Below are 8,225 nucleotides of genomic sequence, written 5' to 3' on the forward strand. Positions count from 1 at the left end.
TACAAATGTTTTACTCTGGCAATTAAAATCTAAGAAGAAATGGGATGACATTTATAGTGAAGACTGATGTAGCTAAAGCAGCCAAAGGATGTAATATAAAGTCTGACTGAATGATGCAAATAAGACTTCAGAGAAAACCCACCAATAAAACCATAATTCAAGTTTATGCTCCAGTTACAGAGGCAGAAGAAGAAGAAAGTTAAGGATTCTGTGCTAGAATCTAGGTGGAAATTGATCACATGCCACAACAGGACTTGTTAATCATAAGAAACTGGGATGCAAAAGTGAGAAACAGAGCAGAATCCAAGATTGTAGAATAATTTGGCCCAGGATAAAAAAAAATGAAGCAGGAGGGTGACTGATTGAATTTTGTGTGGCCAACAGTTTGTTCATTACAAACACATTCTTCAAGCAACCCAAGAAGCAACTGTATACATGACCATCACCTGACAGCTAATATAAAAATAAAATAAGCTACATAATGTGTGTGTATGTTTATGTGTCTGAGGAGGAGGCTGGAGAGAGAGAGAGAGAGAGAATTTCAGTTAAAACAGATAAGGATGCTGCCAGGAGAGGGAGTTCATTTCAGTTAATCCAGAGGCGACTGTGATTCAGTTAGATTAGACAGCTCTGGTTTGTATTCCTATTCAGAGTGAGAGAAGGGGGCACAGAATATTTACAAGCCTGCAATTGTTAATTTAACCACACCAAGCTTGAATTGATTTACATAAGATACTTTCTTAATGTTATTTAATAAAGTTGCTGTTTATTTTTTATGGTAGAAGTATTTGTCTGAGTGATTTCGATAAACTATAAACAAAGGCAAGTATGGTACCTAAAAAAATTGAACTGACTTGTGGGACATTTGGATTCTGGCCCTTATACACTTAAAAATGGTAAAGTAAAAGCAGGGCAAGGGTCAGTCACTTGGGGCCTTCTGTGGATAAGAGGTAAAGCTAACCTAAGGTTTGAGAGAAGGTTCCATCTCACCTATTTTCTCTGAAAAAACAAGACTGGGAGCAGAATGTGGTACAGTCCATGAATTGATAATATAAAAAATTAGAGTAACTTTAAAGAACAGTAAACCAACCATTATGTCAAAATACAACCTGAAGAACATTAAAGATAATGGAGAAAAATAATTTCCACTATTAAGCCAAATTAATCAGGAACCATTGCAATTCTAGATTGAAGCCAGAGACATTGTCAGATAGGAATGCAAAAAGACACTGTCTGCAGAGATGAAAGATAATCTTCAAGCAGCTAAGGACAGATAGGAAGCATGCCAGAGCGTGACACAGCCAGGGTCAGTACCCAAATGCAGCTGTTTGCCACTAATGCACAGGGACAAAGAGAATGAATATAATAATCAATGAAGAGAAATGGAAGATGACAAGAACAACAACAAAAGAACAAGAAACTTTCCCCACAATATCTGAGAAATCAAAGGGAAATTTAAACCAAGAATGGGGATGTTCGATGGTCAGAAGGGGAACACACTGATGGGAAAGAATTCAAGGAAGGTGAGGTCACGGAGGATTCCCCCCCCCCCCGCACCCAATGTGCTGTCCAGTGTTGTGCGCACCAATGTCCCTGGAAGTAAACACAAAAGCCCAGACTTCCAGTGGCATTGGAATGCACCTGAAGTCCCTGCCCCAAATTCCACAGCTGCTGCCATAGGAAAACCCCCATTGTAATCTGCTAGGAATCTATCCTACAGGCAGAGATCCTGTTTGATGCCTTTGGATTGGTGGATCCGGTGGGTGCCCTTCTGTGGCCCTGGCAAGCCTGGCACAGAAAGCCCTGCCTGGAGAAACAACCCTGAAAGCAAACTTAAGGTGCCCAAGGATAGCTTGTATTTCCCTTAGAGTAGACTTGTTTGAAAAGATGATGGCCTTAATCAAGGAGTGCAAGATGAGGAGCTTGTCCTCTGGGAGGTGAGACACACCCACCACCAAATCCAACTGGATGCCTAGGAATGTGAGGACGTGAGGGGCCCTCTGTCTCTCCCACTGCTAAGAGGATGCCCAGCTCACCTGAAATGGCTTGAAATGTGGCCAAGAGGTTTGCACAGCCCTTGGAACTGGCCTCACTGATGAAAAGGAAATTGTCAAAGTAATGGGTGACCAAAGTGGATGTAGCCTCCTCTTCACCTCCCACTTTAAAAAGGAGCTAGAATTTTCAAACGCCACACAGCAGACAGAGCAACCCATGGGCATGGCCTTATCAAAATACCATTGCTCCTCTAACTTGAAGCTCAAGAGGTGCCAGCCAGAGGCACTGGGTGGCCCTAAATAGGGTGACCACCCAATGGGAACCTGGGAGGCTAGAAAGTGAACTCCCCTTCCAGCCTCCCCAGCCAATTCTGCAGCACTTCAGATCCTGGAGGAAGCTGTGGGTTGTAGTCCTCTCGTGGCTGGAAGTGCTGCCCTCTCCCCGCCCCCGCCCCCCCCGCCCCCAGCAGCTAATCTGGGCCCTGGGAGCCCTGCACTATGCCTACTGGGGATGTGTGGGCCTGGAAAAGCATCCCAGTGCATCGCTCTCCCCCACTGCAACAGGGTCAGGTCCAGTAAGTTGAGTGGCCCCCTTTCCACTCTGATCATTCTTCCATTTCCTTCAGTGTTTAACATATATTTGCAAACAGAAACAGTCTTGGCAACTGGAAGACCTAGAGGTTTGGGTTTGTTTGTTGTTTGTTTGTTTTTAAGTCAGCTTGTTTAATTCTACACCTACTCCATTCTCTTCATATCTCATAATCACACATGCAATACATATAGGTATACAGTCAGTGCTCTTTATCCACAGATTTTTTAATTCCACAGATTCAAGCACCCATGGCTTGAAAATAGTTTAATATATATATATATAAATCCCAAAGCAAACCTTGATTTGCCATTTTATATAAAGAATACCATTTTATTATACCATTGTATTTAATGGGAATTGAGCACCCACAGATTTTGGTATCCATGGGGCATCCTGGAACCAAACCCCAGCACATACCAAAGACCCAATATATGTATTTAGCTTTCATTAAATATTTTAAGAGGGCTGTTCCCATCTCTCCTTTAGGCTACTGAACCATAGCAATAGGAAGCAGGAGCCTTGATGCTGCTCATCAACAGTTAGCACGTGGACAGCAGATCCATCAGACACACAGATCACTCAGACCCGATCCAGACGGGCCTTTGCGGTGCCCCCATCACATGCTAGGGGTTGGCCGAGGGCTCACCGTCCATACTGGCTTTACCCCTAGCACATGACAAGGGCATCAAAATGGTGGCGCCCTATACACACGGGCGCCGCCATTTTGACGCGACAGATGCTTAGCATCCGCACATCATGCCCCCATAAGGATGTAACGAGCACGCCATTGGCACACTGCAATGTCATGGTGTCGCGGGAAGAACTCACTTTTTCTGGGTTCTTTTTGCTGCGCGAGGCAGCCGCGCAGTTTGTCTGCTGTGGCTCCCTTGCACAGCAGAACAAGGCGCAGGCAGACCACCCTTTTTGGGCAGTCTGTATCCCGCCTCAGTTACAATCCCCCCCACACACAAACCCTATGGGGAGAAATACTGCATTTAAACTGAACCAATTATTTCAAGGTTTGTATCTATACCTATAAATTAGCACATTCAAATATTATGCAAAGCTGTGTCCGTTTTTGTTTTCATTTTTTGTGATGTTTCCTCTTTTATAGTGATAAAATATAAACATATAAATACAAAAAAATATAAATTGAGAACTAGCATGTGTAGTAGTTTGAGTATTGGGACTACAGCTCTGGAGATCAGGGTTCAGTTGCACACTCAGCCATGGAAACTCACTGGGTCACAAGTACAAACAAAGAAACAAACAAAAACAGTGGTCCTGGCAAAGGCATACAATCTAAAGAGTGTGGATACACATACACACAGATGGAAGGAAGGAATAATAAAATAAAACTATACAATAAAGTTATAAAACAAATTATCTAGGTAGAATACAAAAAATACAATTTCATTTAAAATAAACTAACCAATACATGTAATCAAACATACAAGATTATAAAATAACATTAAACTTATTTAGCAGTTTAAAAGCCTTCTGTTGGTGATCAGTTTTGAGCTGTTCTTCCTGTGGTACCCCCTGAAGGAATCTGGAGAACGAAACAGAAAAGAGGGAGTGGGGAGCAAGAGAAGGTTTGGCAGAATGAGACATAGAAATTTATAGTATCTCTTAAATCTGGAATAGCAGTTCAAAAGAAATTTGAGTTTTCAACTTTCCTCCAAGAAGGTTTGATTGCCTCTGAGAAATTCACATTTAGCTAAAAACATTAAAAAGTATTAGTGAAAGCTCTTTGTGTTTAAATGGGTATTAAGGAAATGGTTTCATCAATAGTAAAATGTCTCTTCCTAAAGGCACAAAAATATTTAAACATCATTTAATCAGATAATGAAATAAGCAATTAAACACCTCTTTCAACCCAACAGTATCCATTAGTAGCTAATTGTGGACTACTGATCTCAAGTAGTAGTAGTAATATCCAGTTTTCAGTTACTATGCTTGGGTTCAATGATGATGAGCAGAATACTTTCCACTGTCACCCGCCTCCCACATTTTAAGATAGTTAAAGAAATTTGCTAGATATAAGCACAGAACTGTCTGAAGGGACTGGAAAACTGAGTCTCTTCTTCATTTCATTTATAAAGAAATATAACTCAATATATTTCAGATACGGAAATATATTTCAATCCTCACAGTATTAATTAATTAGGAAACCTAATGGAAATTAATATCTTCCAGAACTCATATTCTGATAAAGACATTGGATCCATTTATAAACTGACATACAAATGAGCGATTCATCATAAAAAGAGCAGCAGGCAGTAACAGTGTGTTACATTCACAAGACAGGGGAGATTAGAACCAATTTATACCAGCAAGTAAAAGATGCAATGGAGTAACTCATTTTTTTAAAAAAGGATTCACACAGGGAGGAAAAATCATATAACTACTCTCAGAGCTCAATAATAATACATCAAAAGGCCTCCGACACTGGTTAATGTTGGTATAATAGCAGAGATGGATATGTAGAATTTCTAAACAAGATGAAAATAGGAAATCCTTGCAGAACTGCTTGAATGGTCAGTATAACTGGTTATCCAAATGAAGCACAGATCATCCAATGAAACACATGCTCTGCTAATTGTCAGCATTTGATGTCTCAAAATAGGTATGACCACAATGCTGTATTTAAATGTATTTAAAAATTTTAAATATGATTGTCAAAGCCACACTGCAGAAATAATCCAATTTAATACCACTTTAACTGCCCTGGCTCAATGCTAGTGAAATGGGGGAGGTAGTTTTGTAAGGCATTTAGCTTTCTCTGTCAGAGATAGCTGTGGTGCTGCAATAAACTACAGTTTCCAGGATAGAGGACATCACACCAATACACGCTTGCTACACTGCCAATGTCCCCATGCATATTGGCATATGAACTCTAGTGATCATCCTGTTCTGAGCAGCAAGGTCTGAAGAGGGCTTCTAAGTATATTTAGCTGCATGTACTTAGGATTTTATCACACACAGCTTTTGAAACACAATAACAGTTTAAACATAGTGTCTTTGGTGATACCTATCACATGATGCCATCTCTGTCACATCCTTATCATGTCCTTGAAGTGTTATTTGAAGTGTACCTTGATATTGATAGGGAAACCCCATAAATAATCCCAATTGTACTGGTATGGCATTAGTTCATGGACTGGGCAGTCACACGGTTGTCAGTGTCATCTCCTCTTTCCCTCCCTCTCACTATTCTAGAACATCCTGGTTTTATTAAAATCTTATTTTGTTTTGTTTTTGTTAAATTGCATTAGCATAATTTGATAATTGTGTTAAACACTAACACATAAAGAAAGGTGTACTGGGAAGGGCATAGGGCAGGAAGGCAAGGTTAAGGACAAGGGCAGAAGAGAGTGCACAGAACCAACAACAGCCTAGTCACACTATTGAAGAGATATACAACAGTGAGTTCTCCCAAACCAGTATGTATGCATTTCCTTTCATTAACATGATTGTAGCACAAACATGGGCTGTGTGATAAAGTCCTCGCCCACAGCCTCTGATTTGGTATGATTCCCAATATAAGACACACTCTAGGGCAGTAGTTCCCAAACTGTACCCTTTAAGGGATTTTGGACTTCAACTCCCAGAATCCCAGACTATTGGCCAATATGACTGAGGCTTCTGGGAGCTGAAGTCCAAAATACCTTAAAGGGCACAGTTTGGGGACCACTAGTCTAGGGGCATTCAGCTGAACACATATAGAATCTCCCTTCAGACATTCAAAAATGAAAAGATCAGGGAGAAGGAGGCAATTTGTTTGGCATTGTGGAAGAAGCCTATGCACATTGGCTCCATCCATAATGCCCTGGAACAGTTTATGTCCTCATACATAATTTAAAATGCATGAATACAGCCATAGTTGGGGGAATAACCCAATCCAAAGGGTGAAAGTGATGGTAGAAAAAATAAGCAGGTTTCTGGCCAGCTTCGAGGCAAGGCAGCCGGCTGGAAAGCGTACCCAAGCCACACTATGGGGAGAAAAGCTGGACTAAAAAGGAGTCTGGATTTTTCTGCTTCTTCCTGGATAATGTTTGCCTTTGCATATATGTATAAAGGCACCAACACCAGGGTGGCTCTAAAGGGGCACTCGTTCCAAACCCTAACCCTAATTGTGCATGTAAACACCCATTGCAGGAATGCATTTAAAAGGGAAGGACCTGCTGCATCCAAGCAGTGAGGCTGGCAATGCCCAAAAGAGATACCATGACATCTCTCATGGAGATGAGTACAACATACACAAAACAGACAGTCAGAGAAGGGGCATGGGGTGAAGGGGGACCATGACTGTACCTTGCCAGCATCTGCATGGACACACCTCTGCTGCAATGCCCTGTCCTGGTGAAGTGCTGCAAATGTGAATGGGTGCAGGTTCACAGGGGCAGCCATCCAATGGGATGGCAGTCACTGGCAGTTCACTACTGTGAAGGTGAGCTGAGATGGTGGGGGAAATGGTTTTTAAAAAAGTATCCAGTGACACGGCTTGAAGCCTCAATGTGTGATCATGACATGTGCACTGCAGTTGCCTTGGGAGCTGGACCATTATTGTGGGTATTATTTTGAAGATGTTGTATGTGCCAATGTCAAACTGGGGAAAGAATTAAATTAAATTAGCTTGTGACACATCTGCCATTCTCCTGGAAGAAAATTCTCTTTTGTTATTCCACAATTTATTTTAATACTATAATGAAGGGTATATAACTAGACTTTTTAAAATAGCTTCTTATTTCCTCAGTGTTCCAAGCTATGATTCTAACTTATTATTTTCTCTTTCCTCCTTTACTTTAAGGATACAAGACTAAATCTGTCATATGGATGAGAATTGTGGCCTTCTAAATGTTGATGGATTGCTAATCCTAACAACCCTTGGTACCGTAGCCAATGGTGAAGAATTATGGCAGTTGTAATTTAAAGATATCCAAGAGGGGAGCACATTATCCCTAACACTATTCAATCAGAAGACACTGCTACTTTGTATCATCCGCAGTATTTCTCAAACAAAATGTTAAAACCTTCCTTGATTTTTTTTTTGCTTCCCTAGTCTTTGGGGTGATTCCATGCTAAGTAATATCAAAGCACATAATATGTTAAATATGTACTATCTCACTGAAATATATTTTCCCCTTTCCTCAACAATAAGCACAGGAATTGGGATTGCAAGGTGCAGAGAAAGTAGATTTAACCCTTCCATCTTCAGCTGAGAGACACACAGCACCATGTACACGTAACACAGCTGATAGACAGATGTTTTGGAAGGGAATGCTAACTCTATCTGATGTAATTATATTTCCTAAATTCAGTCAAATGAGAGTCATTTCACATGTTATATAGCAATACATCAAAGTTACCACTGCCTTCAACAAGAATCCATAGATATTTAAGTATAGTTTATTACTTTGATGTTGTGTTTTTATTTTGCACAGATCATTACTTTTGTATTTTACATTTGCAGAAATACACTTTTACATATAGAAAAGCTTTCAATCTGTCTTTGTAGTAGCCCACCCCCAAGTAATAATACAAGTGTGTTTGTTGCTTCCAGTCCTTAAGTAACCAACAACTACATATTAAAGCTACATGCCACTTTCAACGACAGTATTAGAATGCCACTCTAC

Source organism: Sceloporus occidentalis, unplaced genomic scaffold (assembly GCF_023333645.1).
Source record: "Sceloporus occidentalis isolate IW3139 unplaced genomic scaffold, rSceOcc1.0.p SCAF_2, whole genome shotgun sequence".
NCBI lineage: Eukaryota > Metazoa > Chordata > Lepidosauria > Squamata > Phrynosomatidae > Sceloporus > Sceloporus occidentalis.